This window comes from Mauremys mutica, chromosome 20, assembly GCF_020497125.1.
Source record: "Mauremys mutica isolate MM-2020 ecotype Southern chromosome 20, ASM2049712v1, whole genome shotgun sequence".
In the NCBI taxonomy this organism is placed as follows: Eukaryota; Metazoa; Chordata; order Testudines; family Geoemydidae; genus Mauremys; species Mauremys mutica.
The window spans coordinates 484117-509656 of record NC_059091.1 but is presented as its reverse complement, the minus strand read 5'-3'; the positions used below and the strand labels follow the sequence as shown (position 1 = coordinate 509656).

Sequence of the window (25540 nt, the reverse complement as noted above, 5' to 3'; positions counted from 1 at the left end):
TCCTGCAGTCACTTGCCTCTTGGCAGGGACCCTTGTCCAACTTCCTTTTCACCAGGGAATTTAGGGCTGCACAGCTTCCTACCCTACACTGTGATATTCCCAGCAAGCCAGTCTGCCTAGCGGCCCGTGCTTTGCTTTCTCTCCAAGGGCTAGGAACTGTGTACTGCCAACAGTTACACATTATCACAAAGCTCCTTCTAAACAAGCACATTTATTTTTAAGATAAAAGCATTACAGAGAAACCATAATAAAAACAACAAACAGATTTAAACACTCGAAACACACCAGAAATCACCAATTAGTCTTATGGAGCCCTAATAGGCCAAAGTCTTTCCAAACTTTCCGCAAGGGTTGAGGCCCCTCCTGGGCAGAAGACAGCCCTGAGTCAGTTTAAACCCAGCTTTTTTATATAAAACCCTTTTTCTTTGTCCATTGGTTTCTGGGAAACCCAGTTCAAGCCAGTATATACAACCGCCCCTGGGGTGGCACCTCTTTGGAGGTGTTGACAAACTGAGTGATTCACCTTAAATGCCCCCAATATTTTTGCTTCTTGGAGGAGCTGTGATAATCTCCCCCCTTGGAGTTGCATGCAGTTTCTGGCCCAGAGTGAAAAATAAGCTTAATACAAGGAAAAGTAAAATATCTCTAGGTTTTTCCAGAAAGAAGCACCTGGGCTAAATTGGCCAAACAATGAACTGTCTGAAGGCAAAAAACAAGAGAAGGACTGAATCCATCCCCTGTATCAGCCCAGTGAGGTGTAGGCTCTCCCCTCACGGTCTCGGTTTGCCTCCCTGAGGTTGTAAATATGACAAAGTGGGAATTTTGGTAATATGTTTATGATTCTTACGCATGCCTCATTTTCCCTCTGTGCTTTGAATTGCTATGCATGGAACATAAAGGATTAAAAATGTGCTCTTGAGGCAGGAGGGGACGTGCGGCGTTGTGTCACACATCTGTCTGGGGTGGTAGAGGTAGTTAAGCATTGGCTGAAACCGCCCCGTATCAATGGAGCATCTGGAAAGACAATGGGAACCACAGTGGGTGGGATGTTCCCATCTAGCAACCAACAACAAGGAGTTTTCCCCCACCTTCCTACAGGTACTCGGAACAAAGGCTCCAGCTAGAGAACGAAGAGGAAAGGTGGAAGGTGGGGGGGTTAAGAGTTGGCCTTTGGAGAGACACACACACTTAGCACTAGGGAGCCCAGGCCTAGGGTTGGCCAGGCTGAACTCTATCTTAACCTTGGCTTTTCTTTGTTAACCTAAAGACTTTCAGATTCTTTAGGCCAATAAACTAATAAATTGTTACCTTGTTTTGGAAAGACTGCCTGTGTCACTGCAAATACTCTCTGAGAGCACTGCGCCCTCCCTGAAGGGCTGGAGAAGAAACCTGCCACAGGAGTCTGACTGGCTGTGTTCACTGCAGGGAGCAATGGAGAGAGACAGGGTTTGCTGGGGCCTATGCATATTCTGAACCTGCTGGTCTGCCTAGGGTATTTACAAGCTTTCCCCAGGCTGCGTTGCTATCACCACAATACCCCGTGACATGACAGATTCCAATAAGTGTAACTCCACCTGTTCTAGTTTTAGGTTTGTCTAGATTGGGAAACAAGGTTAGTATTAGCATGGGACCTCAACTTCTTTCTTAATCTAGGCAAACATTAGACAACCTTAGGCTGAAAGGATGCTGATAACTGAGGAACACACTCTGCAAGGGCAAAGAACGAGTGGTTGGCAGCATGTGAGCCACAATTTCTGTCTATTTAATCTGCCTGTCTGGGGTTTACACTGCATGTATCATCATGGTGTCTGAGCACCTGTCTGGACAATGGCAGTGGTCCTTGTTATCCATAATCCCCTCCAGCCAGCACAGACTCTAGAAGATGGTATCACTGGCCCCAGAAAGAGCTCTCCCCAACCAGGGCTATCACTGGAATCCATGTATTTCGCAGGTAGATCACTTCACTCCTTTGCATTTCTATTTATAGCTCTGCGTTCATGCTGGCTAAGCAGGAAAGAGATTAACTGAATACTCAGTCTCCCAGGGAAAAACCTCCAATCACACTGTTTATCAACATGGGTCTGATTTCCCAGACAGGACTGATTCACTTTCTGGACTGTACCAGCTCCTTCCCACTTGACTAGCTGACCTGACACAGCTCACAATTCCTCCTTTGTTGGCTAGGAAAATGATCCTAAGGAAACTTCATGTGGATTCCCACTGCACTGCAGCAAGTGGGGGTTCTCTTCACCAAATGCAGCCCTAGATGCACATTCTACCCAGTGAGTTGGCCAGTTCCAACCTGACATCTCTGACCCAGGGATACTATTTTCAGGGTCAAGACGGACACAGAAGTAAAGGGTGTCATGTGACCCCTCTAAGAACTCCTCCGACCGCCCTCTGCCAATCAGGATGACACACACACACACACACACACCCATAGGACCACCCTGAGAGGAGATCTGACCAATCTGGGGGTGTTCCGGGGTGGAGTGATCAGGCCGAAAGAGGGTCACATGACTCCTCTAAGAATGCCTCCATAGCCCTCTGCCAATCAGGATGGGCTTCAGCGACTGAGGACCTTCCCAAGAGTGGATTTGACCAATCGGGGGGGAAGGGAGCTCTGGGCGAGATGACCCATACAGAAGAGGGTCGTGTGACCCCTCTAAGAGCTCCCCCATCGCCCTCTACACATCAAAATGCAGCATCACCCCCAGAAGTCCCAGCACAACATGGAAGAGGCCATTTTGTTCCAAGAATGCATGTTTTAGAAATCATGGAAACAGAGAGGAAAAATGGAGTCCTTCACCACCTCTGTGAGAATTTAGGATTGAAAAGTTCTAGCAGAGAAAGGAAAAGGGAGAAAAAAGCAGCTACTGGTGAAATGGTCGGGGTGGGCCAATAAGTTTAACAGCTGGGTCAAAGCTTCTCAACTCTGTGACATTTAGAGGCGAATGAAAATGATTCCTCCTTCAGAGAGAGAGAGGAAGAGAGAGAGAAATGAGCGATGGTAGGTTTTACATTACTTTGCCCAGCAACGCCAGCTCTGGGTTTTTCTCCCCCAAAAACTCAGCTCAAACTTTACAATACAGATGATTAGCCCCTTGCATCTCCCAGGTGCCTGGGAGGTGGGGTTAGTGGAAATACAATACCCGCACAGCTGCAACATAGAAAAGTTAGACTTAGACTAAAGTCATGCTCCAATAATGGGTATAGTGCAAAGATAATTGAAAGCAGCCTGTTTGCTGGAGCTTGCTACTCTTTCTATATAGCAAAACTGCTTCACATTCCCAGTGGACTTTGTTCAATATTGTTTTTAAAAATGAGTACCTATTGGGAATTTCTTAGCACTCAGTGCTAGTACAAGTCAAGCCATTTATTTGGGGACCTAGATATGAACACAACAGCCTAACCTGAGGCAATTTTTTTTTTAAATCAAACTTGGCTTGTATTCATGTGTTACCTATTGCCATGGTGGCATCAGCAAGCGGGACATATGCAATGAAATTCACTGTGAATAAAGTTGCCGCAAGAGTCTGAAGCTAATGCTTGTTGCTTCCCTGCACTTTGGGGAGAGAGCTGATCAGTGAAACAGAACACCTGCCTTTCCAGACATAATCCATTGTCCAAAATTCCTCTTCATCCAAATGAATGACACCTCCTCTTTCTTCTCCAGGTCCATATACATGACCCAGCTCACCACAAAACCCATCAAATGGGGAAAAAGTCTCCAGGCTCTGGCAAAGTACATAAAGGTTTTAGCTGACAGTTGAGGGAACCAAATAATCAACTCAACTTCAAACTACCATAATCTGAGCAAAGATAAAAACATGGTCCTCAAACTTTCCATCTCACTTAACTTCTCTTTGTTGCTAATGTTTCAAACCACACAGGCATGTGTTAGGTCAACAACTCAGAGCTAGACCCCCAGATTGTCCAGAGCTCTGCTTCATGTTCTGGGGAAACAGAGGCTCACAGGTAGGTTCAAGCCACCTTTCTACTGACCCAGGCAATCTCTTAAACTGCCTGGGGCCAAGTTCTAACTTTCTGTGCCAGGTAGCTACTCCCAAGATGCTGCTGGCCAAGATTGCAAGAGCACATCATGCTCCAGTCCCACCTCTCATACCTTTGCCATGCCCCCTCCTGGTCCTTAGCCTGCCCCAGGATGCCTCCTAGTACTTACAGGGGAATCTTCAGCTGCCACTTTAAAGCAATATTTAGTTCCCTTTTTGCCCTCTGAGCCAATGCAGTGGCTCAAAGGGGACATACAAGGAAGTAACGATCTGGGCCATCCAATTTCAACATTGTGAATATTTCTTTCACATCTGTCCTGCACACATGTATTTCTAAATATTAAACACTGTTTCTGTGTGAGTTCCCAGATTTTTCTTAACTAATTTAAATGATTCCTATTAAAGTAATCAATTTTATGAAGAGACTGGTATCTTCCTTACAGGGTTGATTTACACTATGGCCCCAATCCTGAAATCTTTTGAGTAGTAATTCCTTTTAAAGCCTAAATTCTGCCCTCAGTTACAACCATGGTATTCCCATTGCATTCAATGGAAGTTTAACATGTGTATCTGAGTGCCGAATGAGGCCTTATACTCAGTCTCCAATCTGTGCTTTCTGCTCAGCTGCACTCTGTGCAGGACGTGACAGGAAAGGAGAAAAGTATCTGTACACCACCTTTATATTCTCCCGATCCCCTGGGCTGCCATAAAGTAGAGCAGCCTTAAGGCAGCTCAGCTTACACTGGCTTGTAATAGTCACCAGATAGGAAGGATAGGGGCCAGATACTGCACATCAATAGGAGTAGCCACCTGACTTGATATGAGAAGATAGGCAGCATTGAAATTCATGTTGTTTACTTTCCTTAGCACTTCAAAATGTCTTTTGGAAATGCTCTTTAAGGAAGCACCACCAAAGAAACCAGGCAGCTTTTAGAAGCAAATGTAATCATGGTATTAGCATTGCCATTGTCTACTGTCACAAAATGTAGTGGTGTGATATCACTTCAGACATTTACAGTCATCTCTACTGCTTGGTCCACTTCCTCATGTCTCAGTTTGTTGGTATAATTCACCATCCTACATGCAAGGAAAGTGCAGGACATACATGTTAATATGCAGTGTTGTCATAGCCGAGTTGGTCCCAGGAGATTAGAAAGATAAGGTGTGTAAGGAATTTTTTTTTATTTGACTAACTTTCAAGTTGCTTCCAACTTCCCACTTCCAAGTTGGTCCAATAAAAGCGATGATCTCACCCACCTTGTCTCTTTAATAAATGTTAATAGACAGCTACTCAGAGTTGTGGCTTGTGAGCTCAGAGGGCTGTATTCTCTGGCCCACCAAGTTCATTTTGCACCATGTAACTAGCACTCAGTGAACTTAAACCAGCTGCAGCTTGATGTTAGAGAATTCCTCCTGTCTAAGGGAATCACCGCAGGTATATGGCTGGTGATGGCAGTATAGCTGCCTCCCATGCCAGTGTAGCTCCTGGAGCACTGTTGTAATCTACATTGTTTTATATGTAAATTGCAGCTAGTTACACCCATGTTCAAACAAACTGTCTCTCTCTTTGGAGTAATCGCTCACTCTCATTATTGTAGTGCTGTGTTGTAAATCAGCCGTTCTCAACTGCGGGCCCACGGCCCACTGGACCCCAATCCCCCTGCTCTGCGGGGCAAGTCTTGAGCCCCCCCACATCCTGTGGAGCTCCTGAGCCCCCCAGTCCCAGCCCCATAGGGCAGAATCCTGCCCGTAGCTGAAGCCCAGAGGGCCCCCCCCCATCTGAATCCTGGAGGGCCCTCCCTCCCTGGGTCATGGAGTTTCTATAGCATGTTGGGGGCGGGAGGCTTCAAAAGAAAAAGATTGAGACCCCTCATTGTAAACACTCTAAAACGTCCATCTGGGCACCACAAAATAGTTATTAGCCCTTCTGTGATGTGCAGCAGCCAATCTCTATCTGTAACATCAGTCAACATCTTGCCCCAGTGAGGTTAGATTTGGGATTTAAATTAATAGCTTCTCTGATGAAATATGGCATTTCATGATCACCTCAGTAGACATTGTCCAGTGCATGCCACCCCCAACACAAGACCAGCCCTCAGAGATTTATTACTACTGTGGCTCACTCTCCTTTTTCTTCACAAAGCCACATACTGCAGCTCTCTCTCTGGGCTCAGGCTGTGCTCTGACACAACAAAATGCCAACTGCAGCCAGAGCAAGTTTTGAGGATACCAAGGGGTGCATGGAATGCAGGACAGACCCTTCAATCCTCATTCAGGTAAATTCCTCCTGACTTTTATTCTGCTTAACTAAGGGCTGCAGACATTAGTTCATAGCACTGGGCCCCTCTGCCCTTACACTGAACAGTTCTCCTGGAAGTTGTAAACAAGTTCCAGTCAGAACCAGTTTTCCTAAGGGGTTTCCCAAGCAGGGGCTGTCTTTTCTAAGGGGTTTCCCAAGCCCCAAGCAGGGGCTGTCTTTTTTAAGGGGTTTCCTGGGCAAGCGTATAAAAGGTGTCCTGGACACAGCCTCAGGGCTGTCCATCTGAGTGGCAGCCAGAGATGGTCATGCATCACAGGTCTTACTTGCAGCCTGATCTGTAAAGAGAAAAGCGAGAAGGAGAAGAAACACCACTTACCTTTGTCACCATCCAGCACGGTTCTCCTGTGCATTCAGACAGCGTGTACTGAGCAGAAAGAACACTCAGTGCAGGAGACAATGGGACTGAGTTAAACTGCAGATGTCAAGTTCACATACTTCCATTTTCAGTGACTAATCTCTTAAACCAATGGGGATGGCCAGGGTACAAAAGTATTTCTGTAGATCAGCATGTGATTATTTGTATTGCAGTACTGCCTCATAGTCCCAGTCACAGACCAGATTCCCATTGTGCTAGGACCTGTACAAACACAGAACAAGATGGTCCTTAACTGCCATTAATTAACACATATTAACAGCACAACAAACAGACAAGAGAATAATAAAGCAAGCAAAAAAGCCCCCTTTGACCAGGTACCAGCATATAACTAATATAAGGCTACATATTTAAGGAACTTTCTCCCTGATTCAGGGTCTGATGTAACTAAGCCCCTGTTCCATATCATTGTGTAAACTGGGGACTTGTATAATTGCACAAGATGGAAAGTATACAGCAGCACACAGTTGAGGCCTACTTAATTTTTAGTACATTAACAGGAGGCCACTCTGCAAGAAACTAAGGGCTTGGTCAGCACAGAGAGTTTGCCTGTCTCTGTGCTGGTGTTATGCACCCCTCAGTGTCTACACCAGGCTCCATAAAATCGGGCCTTTCAAAAATGCAGCATCGTGTAGGAGCACAGGTAATTGTAGTAATGCTTGTCCATTGCAGCTGTTAACATCAGGGCAAGGCATCCACATATAGGTCCACTACGGATGGACCAGTGATAGGAAGAGTGTTTGTGCATGTGACAAGTAACACCACGAACTATGTAATGCCACAGTGTTGCCGGCCCAAAAAGGCCTGAGGCAGCAAACAGTGGTTCGTTGCCCGGTGTGCGTCGCACTAATTATCACACCAGGGTGGAGAATGCAGAAAAAGTTTATTTGAGCTCAAGTAAGGTGCCAGGGAGATATTTACCATCTCAAATCCTGCACACACAGATACAAGCTGTGTGTGTCTTCTTATACATGATTTCAACAAGGCATCCTCATTACCCCCCACTAGTCTCCTCCCCACTCCTATACAGTGTATAGTTAACAATTAAATCATCCTTGACAGCAGACAATTCATCTCGTAACTTTTCAAGGCTGTTAGCTTGGTTTACTTCTGAATTTATTACCTTGCCTCGCCTCCCCTCCCCTCTTTCTAAACTAAACAGGAGATAGTAAAAAGGGGCCCTATCTTCTGGTGTCTTACACTGATAAGAAGCTGTTACACATTCCATTCTCAATACTAGCCTGGGAGTTCAATTAGAGTTTAATATGGAAGCACTTTGGACAAGCATAAAATAACTTTGATCCATTCAGGCCTGGTACAGAAAAGCTTCATTAATACTGTGGTTTTCTACCCTCCTGAGTTATCTAGGGATATGCCTAATGACTCCAACAATCCCCCCCTTTGAGAATACTCAACAAACATTTGGCTGAGTTTTCTCATACTTTGAAGACAAAAAACAATTAAACTCTAGGGAGCTGGGGTATTCAGTTCCACATCCATCCTCCCTATGGACCCGGTAGGATTCGGTATGTGGAAGCCCACACCCACCCTAACCGGTCCTCATGCCTGGAAGGAGCATTGTGAATGTCCATACTTCCATCCAGAAAGTGTCCAAGTATGTCAACCCCCTGACCACAGATCAGATGGTTCCTGATAGTCTGTAAGGGCAGTGGGCCAAGTCTGGTGCTCAAGATCCATCTAAATATACCAGATCCCACTGCAATACCTTCCCAGTCTCAGTGATTCTCAATACCATCTCTGTCAGCAACTTCTGGGTCATAGAACTGAGGGTGGAAATGACATGTAAGCCACCAACTCCAGCCTGTCCTTGGGATAGCTGAGCTCTAAAAATAAGGCTAGTGGCCCCTTCTAGTTGGCCCAATTTCTTATCATGTTCCCAGCTTTTTTAAAAATATTTCAAATGGTTGCTATATTATTGGCCTGAGTCCACAGAGATCTGGTCAATTCCCTCCTCTTGCAGAGGAAACAACCCAGGCTTTCTGTTGTGCTAATCTAATGGCAGCCCCTTGTGAGCAATACATGCTGGAGGATTTATCCAAACCACAGGACGCAGCCTGTAGAATAAACCCCAAAAACTAATCAATACCACAGTCTCAAACAGGGGTCCCACAAATTTCCTCCTGCCAGTGTATAATTCTTGGTTTCTACACCAGGGTCAGTCCTTAATGTCCTTTTTGGTCAGGAAATCCTGGATTCTGACACTGCACAACGCTGTTGGTGGTCACCAGGACTTAATAAGGGTCTTTCCAGCATAGAGCCAAAACAGTCTTTCGCTGGTGGAGCTTTACATTAATCCAGTTTCCTGGTTCCAAGGGTGGCAGGACTCCTAGGGTCCTTGTGTAGTGCGTCTGTACCTGTAAAAAAGAAACCTAACACATTTCATTAGTGCCTGTCAGCGATTTGCAGACTTTACAGCTGTGTGGGAACATTTAAGCCCCCCCCCCTTGTCTTGGTTGTTAGCTAAGTCTTAGTTGAGAGCAGTGTCCTGAAATGGGGCTAATGCCCTATCTTTAAACTCAGCATGTTAGCTATTTTTCCTCAGTTAACTCGTTCTTCTTCCTTTTTCCTGTTTGGCTTCTTTTAACCTACAAAGGAAACTTAGCCTTCACTTATACATCTTTTTCTAACAATGAACACATATACATTGCCTTTATACAGTACATTAGTCTTATTATTTAAAGTTTGTCACATCTATCCTTTTACTAAAATAACTTTCGTCAAAGCTTTAGGACAACAAGCTAGGACAAGCACACCCACTTTGATGAGTTTATTTCATAGAGCCTCTAGTCCAATAGTTTCCCACCATCCCCAGCCCTCTGGCTAGAAATCTGAGATAGCCAGAAGGATCCAAATATAATATGGGGAGTGGGTTAACTTTCCATGTCCTTGCTTCCAAAAACTATTAGTATGCAAGTTTTATTAACAATTTTCAATTAAAAGATTTGGCCAATAAAGTTTCTCTCTCTTATTTAAGGAGATGTATTAGACTTTAGTATATCACATTTTTCCCAATTTATCCAAGCACTTTGTATTCCAAGTTGAACAAAACAAGTATCTGTATTCCAATCCAGACCATCCCATAAACAAAACAATTTTGGCCACCAGACAGACACCACAAGACAGAACATAAAACAAAACATAATTTTTACTGTGCCATCAAAGGCATGGTATGTTGAATGCTGTTCAGCTAGCATCAGTTTTCTCTGATTATCTGAAAGACAAAAACAGGGGTCTACCTTTTCTGGGTAGTCAATCATCACTGAAAATATACAAATACCTTCGTTGATTTCAGGCAAAACAGGGGAATTACCCCATATTTTTATATATATGTTTCATAGGCAGCTTAGGTCTCAGTGACTTCTACTTTATCAGTTAGATAACTTGCATCAATACAGATGCTTCCTGACTTGCTTTGTACTTTTAACTCCTGCTTTTAAACACTGAAAGAAAACATCAACACTTATAGTGCCTTTAGAACCTAATAAGATTTCAATTACATAGCACTATATAAACATTTTTTAGATAATTCAACTAAATGGGTCATAACCAAATGATTGCAATCTAATAATTTCTTTGCCTGAATTTATTTACAAACATTTCAAAGACACCAAGAATTTTTCTCTTTAGCATTTTTACAAAGTTCAACTGCTGTTCCCTCCAGCAACTACGGAGTTAACTTTTCACACTGCCTTAAATCACTCACTCGTTTTCTCCAACAACCACTTTTCTCAACTTAAATCACTATGACAAGTATCCTCCTGGATATTTGAAATCCCCATGTTTATACCTATTTACTCCTTTCTTCCACTAGACCCTCAAAAGTTTCCAACTTGTTTTCCAATCTCTCCGTCTGTTGCCTGCCTGCCTGGGCCCGATCCTTCTTTTCTAGCTGAACCGTTCTTTCCCTAGACATCAATTTGCTCCACTGCCAGTTTTAACTAAGGGGGGGTTGGCTTCTCAACTAGCCCCCACCCTTCTGGTCTTTTTTCCCTAAAACATTTTAACTCACAAGACTACCTAAGTCTTCCCTTGTGAGGCTTGCCACCTGGGCAAAACACATGGCCCACTGGTGTTTAATTATTTAATCTCCCCTTGTAGCAAACACACTACTATTACGGTGTATGCTGAGCACAAATAGTTAAATTTTGGCAAGTCCCTGAAGGACTGGTACTTGCTTAGCCAGGGCTTCCTTTTCTAACTGAAAATCCTGTCTCAAAGCCTGCAACTTACCCTGAGCGCAGGTTTGAGTTGCTGTCTGGGTCATGATCTATGCTCTTAATTGCTCAATTCTAGTTATCAAGTACATATTTGTTCTTTTTCTCCAACTACTCTATTGCCCAGTCCTGCTGCAACTGGGGGTAGAACCCCTTTCTAGTTCTCAGACTTACTGCAGCTGAGAGTAGGCTCACCTTTAATCATGCAATCCTCAACATATAACACCAACAGTTCCAAACAAAAGAAACACAACATAACAAAGGTAAAACAAATAGATGGTGTAAATTCTATAGGGCTCCCCCATTCTCAATTACTCACCAAACTGTGACAAATCTGTTACCAATTTATCTACTGCAGGACGTTGGGGGAGGATAAAACACACCATATAACCAAACCCCAAAGCTTCCCCAAGCCTTAAGCCACTTTAATACTCACACATATCCAGACTGACCACGTCTGTATATAACATTCAGTGAAGGGGAATAGGTGGACGGGAGATTATTCTGTATATAGCTTGTCCAGTATTTCCAACATGCTTCCACTCTTGGGAGAGCTGTTCTTTTACACCCTGGAATCTCCTGCAGTGTCTCTTTCAGAGATTCCAGTTCAGGTCACCAAGCCATACCAGCTCTGGGATTGCAAAGACTGTTAAATCTCACTGAACAGTTAAGCTTTGCAAATGCAATCTCAGTTCTGTAACTTATATTACCTTTAATTTACCTCTGTCTATATTTTCCCACAGCCAGCTGGGGCTAAAAGCAATTTTTCTTTGTACTTAACATAGTCTGACCTAATACACAGAGCAGCTCTCTCTTTATCTCTGGGCTTAGCAGAGTTTCAAATTAACCCATTCCTAGACGAATTGCTCACACCGTGTCAGAGGCTTTTCCTTTGGTAATTAAAAGCTCCTCTGAGATATATGATCTTATCTAGATTGAAGGTACCTTCTAATGGACATTGTTTAGATGGATTTTCACGCGTGTAAAGATTCCAATTCTCTAAATACCTGCAGGTTTCAGGACCATAATGTACGTACATGTACTATGCTGGGGTACCCTTAGGGGGTGAGGTAGAACGTTTAGACTGTCCCTTCCCCCATTTTCCACTTACACACACAGAGAGGGGGCCCTGTCCGCGCTAGCGGCTCATAAACTAAGAATCTCTCCCTACAGGACACTCACACAGGAGAGATTAACGAGGATGACTGACTCTTCTACATCTCCCTTCAGCAAAGAGCGTCGGCTAGTCTCTGGGAGACACAGCGCCGTATACTCTAATTGCATTCAATGAGATGATCAGACTGTCAGTAGCCCACACGGAAAGGAAGGGGGGGGGAGGGAAGATAGGTTCACACATTCCTAGACCCAGGCAGCTTCCTCGCCGGACGATGCCAGGCTGAGTCAGCCCACCGTGGGTCGGATCTCCTAAAGATCCACTAGTTACTGGGCTTGCGTTAGACTACTCCTGATCATTAGCATTTGCTTCACAGGTTAATCTAGGCGTCTTCCAGTAACAGACACTCACACTGGTATACACACACACACACACACACACACACCAAGACCATTATTCCCACGGACAATCCTCCTCCCAGTGCAGCTCTGGGGCATATGGTGGGGGATTTTTACAAGAGCTCTTTATACAAACAGTTTCAAAAGCTACCCATTTGCTAACAAAACAAAAGTAATTGAAGGATCATGTTGTAATTAAGTGATCCTTCTGGTGGCCACCTTTCCTGGCTCTCTAGTTGATATTGAGGCCAGTCAACTGTACAGAACCTTTTTAGTTTACCCTTAATCATTGGATCCAAACCAAACACTTTCCAATTTGCTAGAATGCATTCTGGGGGCATACACCATGCCCTGCCTGTACTCCATCCCTGCCCCATACCTATGGGAAGACACTGGGCGTCCCCAGGTCTTAACAGGCAAACAAAAGGTTAACAGCACTGAACTGTTCCTACCTTTTCCACAGGACCGGTTCCTCACCGTCGCCCGCAGCTGCTTCTCCACTATCTGAGCGCGTTGCACCGTTGTGTCCTCCAAGGTCAGCCTGACGCGTCTCTGCCGAGGCCCCCGGTAAAAGCACCGGTGCGCGCTGGGCATCGGCTGTGACTGTCGTCCACCGGCCATTGGAGGAGTCCGGGCAAGGCATAATTTTGCCTCGAGCCCACCCAGGGACGCCAAGACTGTTGCCGGCCCAAAAAGGCCTGAGGCAGCAAACAGTGGTTCGTTGCCCGGTGTGCGTCGCACTAATTATCACACCAGGGTGGAGAATGCAGAAAAAGTTTATTTGAGCTCAAGTAAGGTGCCAGGGAGATATTTACCATCTCAAATCCTGCACACACAGATACAAGCTGTGTGTGTCTTCTTATACATGATTTCAACAAGGCATCCTCATTACCCCCCACTAGTCTCCTCCCCACTCCTATACAGTGTATAGTTAACAATTAAATCATCCTTGACAGCAGACAATTCATCTCGTAACTTTTCAAGGCTGTTAGCTTGGTTTACTTCTGAATTTATTACCTTGCCTCGCCTCCCCTCCCCTCTTTCTAAACTAAACAGGAGATAGTAAAAAGGGGCCCTATCTTCTGGTGTCTTACACTGATAAGAAGCTGTTACACATTCCATTCTCAATACTAGCCTGGGAGTTCAATTAGAGTTTAATATGGAAGCACTTTGGACAAGCATAAAATAACTTTGGTCCATTCAGGCCTGGTACAGAAAAGCTTCATTAATACTGTGGTTTTCTACCCTCCTGAGTTATCTAGGGATATGCCTAATGACTCCAACAACAGAACAAATTAAGATCAACAACAGAACAACATTATGTGTGGCAAAGCCATGACAAATACTGTGCAGGCATCAAGCGGTTCATAAGTTAGCACATCATCACCCAAACACTGCCTCAGCTTGACTTAGATCTTGGGCAATAGCAGACCCTCAAAAAGAGGCCACAGCTTTACACCCATGGTCACTGTGGTGTTAATTGGCTGCATTTTATAAGAGCTGCATCATAGGTTGACCCTGAGTGTGTTTACAGGGGGCCAGGTTTTCACCACACAGGCACAGACACACAGAGTGCTCTGCAGCAGTGTTAGCTGAGCTACAGCAATGAGCAGTGAGATCCTAGAGCCAACCCTGAACTTTATTATTCCACACAAATGAGAAATGTCTTAAAACCATGGAGCTTTCCTTTTGGGCCCTATAATAGGGATCCACTCACCTTTTGAGAGCTGTCATAAACAGATAGTTAAGGGTTAAGGTCTCTTTTCCCTGGAAAGGGTTAACATACAGTACCTGATGACCACCTGACCGAAGGACCAATCAGAGATAAGATTTTTTCAAATCTCTGTGGAGGGAAGCTTTTGTCTGTGTTTTCTTTGTTTGTCTCAGAACTCTTTTGAATCTAAAAGAGACCAGTCATGTCTCCAAGTTCTCCTGGAGTAGTTTCTACTAATTAATAGTGAGTATTAATTAGAAAGGCAAATTAGTCTTATGATTTGATTTCTATATTTGCAATTGTGTGTTTGCTAAAGAAAATTCTTTATTCCTGTTTGCTGTTACTTTGCTTTCACTGAGAAAGAAAGGGGGAGAGGAGATTCTCTCCAGAGATTGATAAGGTTATACCCTATGAGTGTCCAGCTTGGGCTCATAGAGATTCTGTATTTTCTTTTTGTTCTCTTAATAAATTCTTTTCTTTTCTTTGGACTTGGTTAATTCCTTCTTCTGTGGAAATTCAGGGGAAGGTGAGGGGGGAAGAGACAGTTCCTCCTGGGTTTGATTCAAGCAGTTTGAATCAGGTATCTCTCTCTTAGGAAAAGGGAGGGGGGAGGAAGCAGGGGGAATGGTTTGTTTCTCCTGGGTGTAAGAACTCCATGGATTTGGGGCTCTTGGAATCCCCTAGGATTTTGGGGAAGGACTGTGTCTCAATCCACATTTCCTGATTGAGTGGTGGCAGCTTACTAGATCTAAACTAGGATTTTAGTTTAGAGGGAAACCAAGTCAGGTCCCCACATTGGAGCCCAACAGTTCCAAGTGGGGGTGAGACCTTTGACATGGTGGCATGCGGGTCCTCACTTTGAAACCCCCCAGTTTCAAGTGAGGGTAGACCCATGACAAGAGCCTCTTAATGGTCCCTCTATTTATGGCTTGTTACAACAATCTGTAACCCACTAACACTCTCCTCCCCCTCCCCTCCAATCATAGGGGAAAAGCAGCTGCTGGGGAAGTGGAGGCGGGGGGGGGGGGGTTAACAAGTCACTTCACCTTGAATGGTCCCTTCCTATCAGTAGTTAGCACATATTCTAAACAATTTGTTCCACCTTGTGTTTAACTGTGATGCTCTGAGTACCTTTCCCAGCCCTGAAATGAGCTCTTCATGGTTCCAAAGCTTGTGTCTCTCGCCAACTGGCTTTGATCCAATAAAAGATATGGCCTCCCCTACCCTGTCTCTCTCATATCCTGGGACAGGCACTGCTACACCAACACTGCAAACATCTCATGAGTTGTCAGCATTGTGGTCAGGAAAAGTCTCTTGCAAACAAGTCTATATCCTGCTCCAACTCTCTGTGCCAGGCCCCCGCCTGTCAATAGCAAGCTTAACTGTTGTGCAGGTAATAAAACCTCTCTGGATTGTTACCGAGGGCCTGAGCATGTACCGTACAGGTGTTGGCAACGCTCCCAAATCCCAAGAGAGAACCTTTTCCAACAGACCAGCTAGCACCCCTGGCATTGTGATTCCTCTGCATGCCCATGCCCCTTATAACTCAGGAGGGCAGCAGGATCAGGTCTAGCATAGTGGGCACCCATAAGAATGGCCATACTGGGTCAGACCAATGGTCAGTCTAGTCCAGTGTCTGGTCTTCTGACAGTGGCCAGCACCAGCTGCTTCAGAGGGAGTGCACAGAACAGGTCAACTTCCAAGTGGTCCACTCCCAGCTTCTAGCAGTTAAGAGGATTAGGACACCCAGAGCATGGAGTTGCATCTTCCTTCTAAAGCACAGCTCAGGAGAACTCTGGAACAGGATCTGTTCCAAGTAAGCAGGCTGGGGAGAGAGCAGGGCCAATGGTCTCCTGTTCATGTGATCTGAGAGTGTAGAGTGGTGGTGTGTTCAAACCTGTCCAGAAGCCTTTCATTGTGCACTCACACTAGGCTTTTCCTCCTCAGATGCAGATGAGCCTGCTGCCACTTCTCCTTTTGTTCTTGGCTTCAAGGCAAATCGCACCTTAAGCACAAGTCAAAGATAAGAGCTAACTCTCCTCTTCTAGCAGCCACTTTGCACCCCTTTGGGAAAAGAGGGCCACAGATCAGGCCGGGTCCCCCACTGGTGTGAATGTCCCAGCTCTACTATCAGAGGGGTAGCCGTGCTAGTGTCAAGAGCTATGGCACTGGTAACTTATTGCAAGTCTCATGATCCTTGGTGGCTTTTTTTGTAAAGCCCCAGCAGCTGGGAAGCTAAGAATGATTTCAAACACGTGTCTAGATGTGCCCTCCCCTGGTTGAGAGGAAAGGTTGAAAACATGGACTGTGTAAGCCTATGTGCTCTGTAACCAGCAGGCAAAACTAAACCAACTCCTAAGATGTCATGGGGTTTTGGGGCCTGACTCTTAGGCTGGTTTGTGTTTAAGACTTGGGGCTGGCCTCACCATCTGGCCAGCTGGGCTCTTGCCCCTCCAACAGTTCCGTGCACTCCTGCAATAGTCACTCTTGGATGCTGCTGTTCTAGTTGGGCGGCCAGAAATCTAACGGAACTTCCCTAGACACACCCCTGCAGTGCCCAGGGCTGTAATGGGCCTGCTTCTGCTCACATTACACCTGTACAGCCTGACTAAGGGCTGCAGATTGCATGGGTACGCAGCCACATGGTAGCTTTGGGGGACAAACAGCTGAACACCAGAGATGCGGCGGGGGGGCGGGGTGTCTTACTGGAAGTGAAACGTTCCCTAAGGGAACGCAGGCTCAGTTCCAAGGCAAGACTGGCTATGCAGGAGCAGTCAGCTGTTGGCTGCTTCACTCTGAAATCCTTGTTTGTGAGTGTAACATGTCTCACTCCTTCTCCTGTTTAACACATGGCTGGTACCCCATGGCAGCAGGAAATGCCAACTTAACCCAGTTAATGCAAATGTGCTTTCTAAGCAGGGTCTGAGTGGTGGTAGCACCTGGGGACCTCAAATGGGGAGCAGGACCCCGCTGTGCTAGGGGGTGGGCAAACAAGCCAGACTGTTCATGCCCCAGAGAGCTCGTGGTCCAGCCACTGTGGGCACATTCTGCACAAACCCTCCTGGCCAGGAGTAAAATCCATGCAGGTGCCTGAACAGCTGCTGTTTGCCAAGGTGGGAGGGGGCCATCGTTCACCTGGGCTGAAGGTCCAAGCTCACGTGTGAGCTGCCCTGGGAAGCTTACAACCAAGGCATTGCCCCTGCCCTGGGGACAAGACTTACCTGTTACCAGGGGTGTTGTGGGGAACAATCCAGTGCTCGCTGGCATGGAACAGCATAGAATCCCTAAGGCCCATCAAGCACATGACAGTGGCAGATCCCAGGGGATGCCATGGGGGTCCTATTTAGAGCTGCTTTCAGAGCTGGGTAACCTGGACTAAGGTGGGGACATGCTGACAAGTCTCATCTAGCTGCATGTGGGGTGGGGCTTATGGAGGCAGGTCCTGAGATGCAGGCATGTCCTATGGATATCGGGCAGCCTGACATGGGCCATGCTGGCTGCTCACCCTGGTGTATGTGTACTAACTCCTCTCCATTTTCATCTCATTGATCAGTGTTGGTGAGACAGGCCGGGATAGAAACCAGCCAATGCAGGCCATGAGCACCACAGCAGCGTGGACTCCGAAGGGTCTCTCCTGGAGAAATGGTACGGGGTGGGGGCACTAAACTGTTCTGTCTGGGAGGTGGGGAAGGGTGGTGACCAGCTTCCGAAACATCAAGTTATCACAAGAGCCCAGCTGCACTGGGTCAGCCCTGGGTCTTACTGTACTCGTGTCTTGTACTCATCTCTAGGACATTTGCTGTCTGGTCTCTGAAGGGAAGAAACCCCTTTATTTCTAGTTACTAAGGTACTTGCTCAAGGCACACTGCTTTCATGAGCAGAACATGTCCTGTAGCTGGGAGCCAACAATCCCATGGAATGAGGAAGCAAAGGAGGGTGGAGGATGCCAGCAAAGCTGCTCCCTGCCCAAAGTGAATGTTACTGAACTAGTGTCACTTCCTCAAAGCTCGGTGTCCTAGAGGACTTTCCTCCACGACTAGAAACAGGCTGATGTTGCTTTTGAGTCAGAAGCTCTCGGGGGACGGGGGAGGGGGGCTATATAGCGCACACCAAATTGTATAAGTAACATGTGACCCTAAGGCCTGGTCTGTGTACAGATCTTGTACTGGGGCAGTTAGGTCAGTGAGGGGTGTGACTTGTTAGCACTGTAGTCCCCAGTACCACCCCTAGCGTGGATGCAGTTCTGCATCTTTATACCAGTAGAGTTTATTCCGCTTCTCCTATAGGAATCGCTATCCCAGGACTAGCACTCCTATACCAGCATAACTGCGTCAACACGAGGGTGCATCATTTTAACTGTATTGGTGGCTCAACCCTTCGATGCCTTGGCTTCTGACTCTGGAAACATGGTCTTCAGCTTCTGTCACCTTGGCATAACTCAGGGTATGTCCAGACTACCCGCTGGATCTGCAGGTAGCGATCAATTTATCGGGGATCGATATATCGTGTCTCGTCTAGACGCGATATATCGATTTCCCCGAACGTGCTCCCGTCGACTCCGGAACTCCACCAGGGCAAGAGGTGGAAGCGGAGTCGACGAGAGAGCTGCAGCTGTTGATCCTGTGCCGTGAGGACGGGAGGGAAGTCGAAATAAGATACGTCGACTTCAGCTACGCTATTCCCGTAGCTGAAGGTCGACGTGGAGCTCAGACTACATGATGCCTTCTGGCCTTTTAAAAAAAACATCTTTGATGTGTAATCTTCAATAGTTTGCCTTTACTTGTACAGGGTTATGATTATAGTGTTTAAACAAAAAATGGTATCTAAAAATGTTGCAGTTATCAAGATTGCTAGATATTTGAGTATATGTCAATGTCCTGTATTGTTTTCACAGGAAAACTACAAAACATGCAAAGCACTTCATTACTAAGACAATATTTGAATTGGTTCAGTTACCTGAGTCTCAACAAACATAGCCATGTCCGTAAACATGTCATGTAGCGCCCGCATATTGGATTCCAGTTTCATAATATCTTTGTGTCGTGACTCAATTTCATTCAGAGCTTGTCTAGTAATTTGGGAGTCCGATATAATCTTTGAAGGAGGAAAATAGGAAATAACTAATAAGTATGTGATTGACGTATTCCTGAATAGAAGAAATAGAATATGTGATAGCCATAAAGTGGGCTGTGAATACATACATCACAAGTGAAAATAGAAGGATTACCACTTTTTAACATTTCTTCCAGTTCTTCATCAGTGGTGTTTTTCCCAGCTAGGAAGAAAGCATATGTAATAGTCTGGTGTTGGGGACCATGCCCTCTCAGGGGCCGTCGGGAGCCAGGCCGCCTCACTACACGGCCCCAAATCAGTCCTCGGGCTCTGAAGGTGTCGGGGTTCTGCCCCTCAGGCAGGCACTAAACCAAAGGCACACGGTCACTGCAATGCCTCAGCCCTCAGTCAGGGCTGGGCAGCAAGCCAGTTCTAAGCTCCGGTTCTTGCAGCCGGAGCTGAGCAAACACAAAGTCAAGAAGCCCTAACCCTAGCTCAGGGCGGGGCAGCACACCAGAGTCCAGGGGCTCAGATCCTTTCTGCAGGCTGAGCACCAATAAAGTCAATACGCTAAGCCCCGGCCCTCAATCAGGGCGGGTCAGTGACACAGCAGTCCTGAGCTCAGCTCCTCTCAGCAGGAGCTGAACCCCCAGGGCCACTTGTAAGCCCAGGCCTGCAGTCAGGGCGGGGCACCAAACACTTAGTGCTAGGTTTAGGGCTCCGGTCCTTACCTTAGGAGCTGAGCAGTAATAACAAAGTCAGGAAGCCCAGGCCCTTAGTCAGGGCGGGGCAACACACAAGAGTCCAGGGGGGGCTCAGGTCCTTGCAGCAGGAGCTGAGCACTAACAAAGTCAGGAAGCCCAGGCCCTTAGTCAGGGCGGGGCAGCAACACAGCAGTTCTAGGCTCAGGTCCTTACAGCAGGGGCTGAGCAGCAATGATAGTTCAGGGCTCAGGTCCTTGTATCAGGAGCTGAGCAACAATAGTCAGTAAGCCCCAGCCCTAGGTCAGGGTGGGGCAACAAACAATAGGGTGCCCCAAATCTTAAACCCAAGGGCTTCATTTAAGTCTTTAGTGCACACAAGACTTAACTTTAGTCAGAAACAATAATTTAAACAACTTTAAATAAAAGTAGCCATAATTCGTGATATTGCCAAACTGCCAAAAAAATTAATCAAGTGCCATTACCTTGGCAGGAGAAGCCAATGGAAAGCAGCAACTCAGTTACAAAAGGACTCTGTTACTACAACGACAAAAGGAGCAGCAACAAAGAGTTTTAATTCTCCACTGCCTCATGAGATCTTCCCTCTTTCCCTTAATATGGTAGAGAGCTTATCAGATTTGCTGTCCTAGATTCACTTTAGATCTCTTTGGTTTTACTGCTTTCCACATAGCTCCTCCCACTGAACAGTTGGGTTGCAGACCTTCCACTCAGATGTATTAACTTGTGTTTATTTATATTGCTTCCTGCATATATTTCTAATTCTACATACAAGTCTCTGTTTTGTTCCTCTAGACCCACTGCTCTTTGCAACACCTCCTAATCAGTGTTGGCATCATAACAAGGAGGACCCCAAGCTAATGGAAGGAGATTGGCAAGGAAAAACACCCCCAAAAACAAAGGCCTGAGTTTCCCTCTTTAGCAGTACCACTGCCAGAAGAGGTTTGGGGTAGGATTTCTAGTAGTAAATTGTTTCCTCACTCTCTGGTTTCACTGGTGCAAGGAAGACTGGGTTGAGAAGTTCATCTTTTCTTTCCCCCACTGAATACCATTCCTGAGAGGGATACAGGACCATCCTGTGAAATGCAGAACTTGCACGGGACACAGGACCCCCAGAAGACCTTGCTTAGCTAGTGCTCAAGCAAGGCCTAGTTTTAATTTGGCATCATTTGAGTATATTTATCTCTTCTGGTTATACAAGTACAAAGTTTCCCAGAGATCTTAAATGTTAAAAGTTAACATACAAATAAAAGCCAGGGAGAAACGTAAGGGATATTTATTTAGTTTAAAGACCATCAATTGTTTTCATTTCTATTACTACACCAGTCATATTACATTTTGGCCACAAATGATTGTCATTTGTTGGCTGGTTCATCCTTGAATTATTTCTTCATTCATCACTAATAAACAAATATTTTACTTAAAAGAATACAAGTATGAAACACTGAGTGGAGAGCAACAAGTTACAATGAAGTAATGCATTGGTGGCAGCCTGTTAAACTCACAAGAAAAAGATTTCAATGATTTAGGATACTGCAGCAAAACCAAATGACAATCATTCTCAATTTCTGTATAGTATCTGGAGATGTTTTACAGGTTCAGTGCAGGATGAGGTAGTCATTTATGATCATTCAGTGGCAGAGGCAGGTTGAAGTGTAATAAATGCTCTTAGTGGTAATAAGAACAGATCATGAACGAGAGTGAAATTCAAGTTCTAAATAGCACTTAACAGACAAAAGAGACTCTTGGTTTTTAGATCTATATATTACCAGATTGAATGTAACAGGAATTTCACATAGCACAAAGATCTAATCCTGGATACAGAAATTTACAGACTGGTTTGTCAAACTTTGGTGGTTTGCTAATAGCTGGCCAGTCATATGGTGCTGGCTTCTTCCGCCTTACTCCAGAGTCCAAACAAGTTGTGGTGCATCAAAACTTCCTGACCCCATTACTGGATTTGGCTTTAGTCACAAAAGGACCTCCACAAAATCCTGCCCAAGCTATGCTTCAAGGCTTGGCTTCTCCTCTCCTAAGCTCCTCTCTGTAAGGACTGTTCAGCTACACCATACATGTGCTCCAGAAAGCCAGTGACTTAATTTCCTGCTAAATGGGTGGGTGGTCAGGCAAATACAGCCAGACTGCTACCAATGCATTAAATAATTTCCTAATATTACTTTTTCATATAAGCAATTGCCATAGGGAATGTAACAATCAAAAACTAGAGAGGTGATGGTCTATAAAATCATGAATGGATGGGCAGGAAGTCCACAAGAACCTCTGTATTAAGATGTTGTCCAAAAATATCAGAGTGTGTGTTAATTTCTGCTCAAAAAGTTTATTCAGTAATTTCTTTGAAGAATAAGTTCTTGATTTTTGTTAGAACTTGACATGATTCTGGTTAAGAATGCAGAGAAAAAAGCAGCTAGAAACATATTTCACAACTTTCTAATGTGGAAAACTTTGCTCCTCCATTAACTTAGGTGAAGGTAACAGAAAGAAGTGATCCCCCACAAGTTTAATCATTCTGTATAAAGCACTTACAGCAACCGATATTGTAGCCAGGCAATGATAAACAAAGTTGAACAAACCAGAACAAAACAAAACCTCAGATGTGATTTACACTTCCCATGAACCTGTCATTTCAATTTATAAGTTTGGATACAACACAGTGAAGATTGTTTTATCCAATTCATGCTCTTTTAGATCAAATATACAATGACTTGGGCAGCATCCCTACCAACATAGCCACACTCTGTGTGGGTGAATCATTTAATGCTGGGATTTTTAAAGAAGCTTAAGGGGATGTCCACAACATGTTCAGTAATCTGATTCCCTTAGGCTTCTTTGAAAATCCCTGCCTTAGATTATAAGAGATGTACCTAACTAGTGAGGAAGGGAAAGTTAGTAGTGAAATGGTGTTACCAAAATAGTGATATTTCACTTCCTCCAGAGATATTCATGGATGGTTTTATGAATTACACTAATTGTTAAATAGTGGAAAAAGTTCAAGAGAAGACAAACCAAGTTTTAGCCCCTTCCACCCCCCACCCCCCCAAACAGGATATCCAGTATCTTCTGTTTTACACAAATGACCACCTTCTTTCAGTGGGGAGTGTCTGGCTTGCTGGGGGAGAGGGAATAGTGCTTTATGGGCCAGGGAGGGAAGGGGAGCAAGGCTTAGAAGCTACTGCAAAAGGGGGAGTGAGTCAGCTTTGCAAAACGGACACACTCAGGGACTAGAAAGGCTGGGGAATTCAAAAGGGGCAAGCCTGGCAGAGGAAGCCTCTTTTCCCCAGACCAGGCGGAGCACAACTCACCCTTCCTCCCACTGAGGTGGCAAAATACCAGGTTCGGAAGGACCTCCTGTGGGCATCACACTAGCCACTTCTTTCTAGGGGGGCTGGGAAGGAATTTTTCCCTCACCACCAGATTGGCCTAGGTGGAGTGGGGGTTTTCCCCACCTTCCCCACAGCAGGTTCAGGAAGGGCTTTGTTATGGTGAAGAAGGAAGGGTGTTAGGCTATTACGTCACAACTCATCATGTAAGTGGGGGTGGATGTCCAGGGCTAGTACTACAGGGGGAAGGTATACAGTGACTGGATAAATGGCTTGGTAAAGGACTTAAAAGGGAGGTGTTGGTTAAAGGAATGGAATTGGGGGAGGGGGGGAGAAATCGGGGCGCCTATGACTGGTATGGCAAGGAGCCAACCCCACTTTCTTATAGGCCACCTTAATCCTCATTTGAGAGTGGGGGGAATAGTAAAGTCGCAGGATTGGGTTGGCTGGTGGACCTGGATGGAAAAAAAGCAGGGCTGGCACAAGCCCGCCAGGTAGCTATTGAATGAACATGAAGTTTCCTGCACGTACACTTATCTGCCCGGTTGTTCCCTACATCTAATAATAAAGTTGTGGCCTGATTAAAACCATACCAAGTGTCTCCTGTCCTTCTTTCGGTATAGCTGTACAATACAGGCTACAATTCTAAGAAGCAGGAGAGGCATAAGAACATTCAACAGCACAGGTCAACAATCTTTCTGGGTGATAATCTGGCAATACTATAGTGAGTGAAATTCTGGCTCATTGAAGTCAATGGGATTTTTTGCCACTGATTTGACTATGTTCAGAAACCATGACGGTAACTTTAGTAAAAGAATGATGATGTCTAGAAGTATCTACTGAGAACAAAATCAATGTTTAAACTAACCTTAATCTGCAGAATGATCAGTTCTTCCATATCGGAAGCTATTAGACAGTTACACATAATATAAATAGCTGGTTAAATTGTAACATAAAACAAACAAGTGAAGCTTATTTGTGTTCATCATCTAAAGAGTTAAGTTCCAAAGGAACAGTTACAGAGAAGTATGCAGGACTACACTGCCATTTTATTGAAAAAAACCTTGTCTCGTGGTACTAAGTAAAAACTGGAATAGAGGAAAATAAAACTAGAAGACTGGGGGTATTATTTCAATTCTGTATAAACCAAAGCAACAAAAAGATGTAAAAAAAACCAAACAAAGACCATTAAAAAAGTTAATTCAGCCACCTATATCAGAAGAAAATTCAGGTCACTTACTTATTTCTAACTGTCGCTGTATCCGTCCTTTGCTGCGTTCTCGAAACTGAGTCTGGATCTTATTGTATTCTGTCATGACCTCCACAAGCTTCCAGGACAATACCGAGTGCTAGTTTTGAGGAGTAAAAGTATATAGTACATTATTTTACAACAAAATGCACTTGCCCTTCCCCTTCCCTCCCCCCCCCAAAGTATAAAATAGTATGTAGGCTCCAGCAAAGTCCAACCCTTTCCTTTCCCCACCCCACAATATTGTGTGTCTTCTGGAGCTTAGTTGATTTTGTTAAAATCAACAGATTTCCCAATGCGTACTTGATGATCATACCTGTGTTTTTTGTATCCTGACTTCAACTGATGTTCCATTAGCATTCCCATCTTGATCAAAACTTTGTTCAATAGCTAGGAAGAATATAAGAATTCATGTTGTAAGGTGTTAAGAATGCAACATATAGTAAAAGTTTTAACATAAACATTTTATAAATCACAATTAGTATTGTTTTTCTGTTTCCTACCCACAAAAAGGTAGTTTCTCTTTAAAAAGAGTTTCACCACATAATAAAAACTAAACCTATTAATGATCTGTAGGGAGCCGGGATGGCCCCCTACCGAGCCGGACCCGGAGACGCCGCGCTCGCCGCCCGAAAGGGCGGGGCCAGGGCGCGTTCGCTCCGACCCCGGCGGTGGGAGCGGCGGAGCAGCCCGGGTCGCGCCACGCTCCCCGCCGGAGGAGGCGGGGCCAGGGCGTGTTCGCCCCGTCCCCAGCTATGGGCGGGGCAGAGCAGGGACTACAAAGGTCAGGGCCCTTTGCTCCGGGGAGGGGGCATCACGGACGGAGGCAGACGCGGACGCCGTGCCGCTTCCGCCCGCCCTCGCTGCCGACTCCGGGGAGGCAGAGGACCCGGCAACCCCCGCGGAGCCGGACCTGCCTGCCGCGGTCTATCCGACCGAGTCGGCGGTTCGTGGACCGGGATACTTACCAGCGTTCCCCTGCTAGAGGGGCGCGCTGTGAACATTTACCGGCGCT

At 45.4% G+C, this 25540-nt stretch overlaps 2 long non-coding RNA genes across 2 annotated transcripts; one reads left to right on the top strand and one right to left on the bottom strand.

The window, feature by feature from the left end:
- Window positions 1-758: 758 nt before the first annotated feature.
- LOC123353492 lies at window positions 759-24916 on the bottom strand. The gene is made up of 5 exons (XR_006574514.1): window positions 24842-24916; window positions 24517-24625; window positions 19124-19261; window positions 6650-6910; window positions 759-3737 (listed from the first exon to the last, which is right to left on the bottom strand). It is a non-coding gene; the product is annotated as an uncharacterized LOC123353492 (long non-coding RNA).
- Window positions 14354-22032, top strand: LOC123353493. The gene is made up of 4 exons (XR_006574515.1): window positions 14354-14410; window positions 17721-17812; window positions 18454-18610; window positions 20414-22032. It is a non-coding gene; the product is annotated as an uncharacterized LOC123353493 (long non-coding RNA).
- Window positions 24917-25540: the final 624 nt, after the last annotated feature.